Source organism: Triticum urartu, chromosome 1 (genome assembly GCF_003073215.2).
Source record: "Triticum urartu cultivar G1812 chromosome 1, Tu2.1, whole genome shotgun sequence".
In the NCBI taxonomy this organism is placed as follows: domain Eukaryota; kingdom Viridiplantae; phylum Streptophyta; class Magnoliopsida; order Poales; family Poaceae; genus Triticum; species Triticum urartu.
In genome coordinates this window covers 2,991,003-2,994,650 of record NC_053022.1, presented here as the reverse complement: position 1 = coordinate 2,994,650, position 3,648 = coordinate 2,991,003, and the positions used below count along the sequence as shown (strand labels likewise).

The following is a 3,648-nucleotide window of genomic DNA, read 5'->3' as shown; positions in this document are numbered from 1 at the left end:
GGGAAACTCGTTTATTTACTGAGTTTCGCGTCATTACCAAGTTCATTGAGTTCGGTTCTTGGCAAAGGGGTGGCATTGCCGAGAAGACGATATAAAGCACTCGGCAAACCCCTAGGATTAGGCATCTTTGGTTGATTCCAGTAGTGCGGCCAACGAAGCCCGCGATCTTCCGCGACGGTGGCTGGTTGGCTGGCGTCCATGCCTATATATGCTGGGAGCTGGCCGTGATTGCGATGCGTAGGATGTCTACTAGCTAGCTCCCCTTTGCTGCCGTCGTCCGCATCGCCATCAACATGTAGATACAACAAGAAAAACGAGCAGATTAGTTGAGATAGATGTGGTTGAGTGACGCCGGCACGCCCATACCCGGCCCTTAGCGTTGCGTCATTTTGTTAATTCAAAGTCGGGCTCCTCTGAAGCCTCCGTTCCAAAAAAAAAACTACCTAGCACTAGCAGCCATATGAATATGAACGAGGAGGCGCAATTATCGGCCCAAGCTGCAGGGAAGACACTAGAGCAAGGATTCGAGCTCCCTGACTTCACTTGCACCCCCACCCATGTGGAGTGGAGCTGGTGCTGGACTGCCTCCGCCCAGCAATCCAACGCTTGCGGAGGAAACGCTCCCCTTGGGATTTGTGCTCTGCTGGTCGTTCGGTTGTTAACCCTGACCTACCTTCCATGGACCCCTGGGAACTCCCTGGTACGCACTTGTACAGTAATTCGGTGTATGTAATATCGCATAATATATAGTCTCTCTGTACTGTACGTATGAGTGAATGAACTTCTTGCAGGGATGATTGCGCGCAACAACAAGCGTGGGGGTGGGATGATGAGAGACAAGTACTACCTCACGAATCATACTGCTCTTGTGTACTATAACACTTCCTCTCGTCAAGTCCGTACAACAAATGGGTTTTGGCAACCACACGCACACGACACGGTGATCAGGGCGGAACACGACAGGATTGTGGGGATCAAGAGGACTATCAAGTTCCACCAGCACACGGGCGCCAAGACCAACTGGATCATGAACATCTACTATTCATTGATCGAGGGAGATTCATTTTGTCCAGGTATGTCAAATTCGGGTCGCATTTAAGCATGTAACTCTCAGAACATAGCATGTTATTTGTTTGTACCCATAATCTTTCTATTGGGATGTGTTCCCAATGTTTAATACATCGCTTAATCGATGTATGTACTCCCTCCGTCATACAGTTTACAAGTCCTACGCGTATACTTAGGTTGTCAATTTTATCACCCTAATATAAACTATGTAACAGAAAAATTATACTTTTTGAAAATAGAACATCTGAAATTTATATTGGTATATTTTTTGTAATATATGACTTGTATTAGGTTGGTCAAATTGACGACCTAGGGGTACGCGCACGCCTTGTAAACTGAGAGAGAGGGAGTAGAATGATTTAGTCATGTGCCATGTATTCGAGACGGACTCACCCGACTACGACGACAACCCCAAATGCCTCGGATGCCTTCGAGGAGCATGCAGTGGTAACTGAATAACATTATCTTTCTCTTGTATATATATGGGGTAGTACTATAGTTCAGAACTAGCACCTTCTTAAATGAAATCTATTGATGTTTCCCTCTTGTTGGAAGAATTTCCTATGTTCTCTATTATTTTGTGGAGTTGTTAATCTGCTATGCATTTGCATCTACAACCTCTATTAGATAGCTTCTTCAGTTCTAGAAATCTTGTGTGCTATTTAAAATCCTGTTTGTGATGCAGGACACCACCATGATCACGAATTCGGAGCTCCAAGCGAGGACACTTCATTCAGTTCACCACATCCAAGATCCAGGCCAATGCACTATTACCCGAAGCACCATTCCGACCCAAGATTAAAGTCTTACATGGAACATCTTGGAAACCTCTTGTTCAGTGACGCTGATCCTGACAACTCCGCAGGTAACCTCAAGCTAGTCTCGTAAGTAGAGATCGATTGAGAAACCTAGCTAGAAAAACAGTACTGCATTATTATTATTTTTGATAACAAGGTAGGCCACGGTTTACCTGCTTATATATTCCAGAACCAAAACCAAACCCAAGGTCTGAGAATTGTTCCGTGAACAAGCCTGTGGGACAGACTCTGCTCACAATAATACAATCAAAGGCATAAGCCATACAAGAGAAGCAGAAAAGATTGAACAGAAACACTATGATATTAGTACCGCATCGTATTAGGCTGACTCCTATGGTTTGTAATTGCTAGTTACTCCTATAGCCGAAGTTGGTGGAATTAATAACACATCTTTCTTTCCTTTCTCATTGGGATCGCTAGAATACTGGAAACTCTGGTGCAGGGAGAGGCGACCCTCCAACAGCTGACCATGGGCAGTCCAAAAAGCGCAAAAAGATCTCAAATGTTTGGGATTACTTCACCAAGATATTTGCGCGCGACATCAACGGGAAGGTTGTGACATATGCGGTTTGCAACCACTGCTGCAAGATACTGTCAGGCAGTTCCAAGAACGGCACCTCACAACTTGCAAGGCACGCGTGCCCGTGCAAGTTCAAACCAGTAGCAGCTGGCAGAAATGCCAAGGACTCCGGCGGCGACATCAATGTCCCATCGTCCTAACTTCCTGATCTGGTCATTTCTTTAGGAATGCTTCTAGTATCATGAGTTCTTTTTTGTGTGTGGGTGTTCTATTATTATAAGTTAAGGGTACTTCTAAAGTTTGAAACTTTTTATGAGTTATGGGCGGCATGCGCTAAATTAGACAATGTTTGTACCCCCCTGATGTACATTATGAGCCAATAAAAAGGTAACACCCTTTATCAAAAGAGAAGTGATATTTACTAGAGGGTATCAATGGTGTGTTTTGCACAGTTATGTAGCATGAAGTAAAGCATATTAATCTGAGAAGCAATAAAATAGGTTACAATCTAGGTACGTTATCAGCAAAAACAACCTATGGCATAAAGTGAAACAAAAATATCTTGTTAGAAAGGTGTACACTACATTTGAAGAGAATTTCACAAGCAACGAATTAACCTTGTTGGAAACCGGTATCAACTCCTCCAACCTCGATATCGTACATTAGTGCCTATCTTCATGGGTTTGTTCAAACCCAAATGAGAACGTTAACGTTGAAATACGTAAAATTATATTGTATAAATGCAACACCTAAATTTTGACATATATATTTAGGCTGTCATAGGGGGTTCTTTGGATTTTGCCCATGATAGCCCTGCCAGTGTCTGAGAGAGAAAAAAGAACTGGCGATGCTTTCCACCACCGATCATTGGTGAAGAATTGTTCAGTTATGCTATGCTGGCACGACAAATGATGGGCTTTGATCCAAGCGGTGTCCGAGTATACTTGGTCAAAGCCAATTATTTGGCTTGGGAGCTTGGGGCTCCCATCCAATCAGGCTCATATAGCTAAGAAAAGGGAGCCATAATCAGAGCATGGTGCAAACAAGGTATTCCCTTACAAATGAAAGATCCAAATATTTTCAATCACCTTTGTTTCGTGTCCCTGAGAAAGAACGACATACACTAATTTCAAGGTGAACCTTCCTAAAGGGCTTTTAGGCCATAGGGCAATGTCCCCATAAAGTTGTTGCGGTATCTCAACAATAAGTTTTTCGCTAGATATAATGTTTTCGCTTGGAAAA

The 3,648-nt window shown here is 43.4% G+C and overlaps 1 pseudogene; it reads left to right on the top strand.

Annotated features, from left to right (window-relative positions):
• Positions 1 to 466: 466 nt before the first annotated feature.
• Positions 467 to 2,778, top strand: LOC125540861 (annotated as a pseudogene).
• Positions 2,779 to 3,648: the final 870 nt, after the last annotated feature.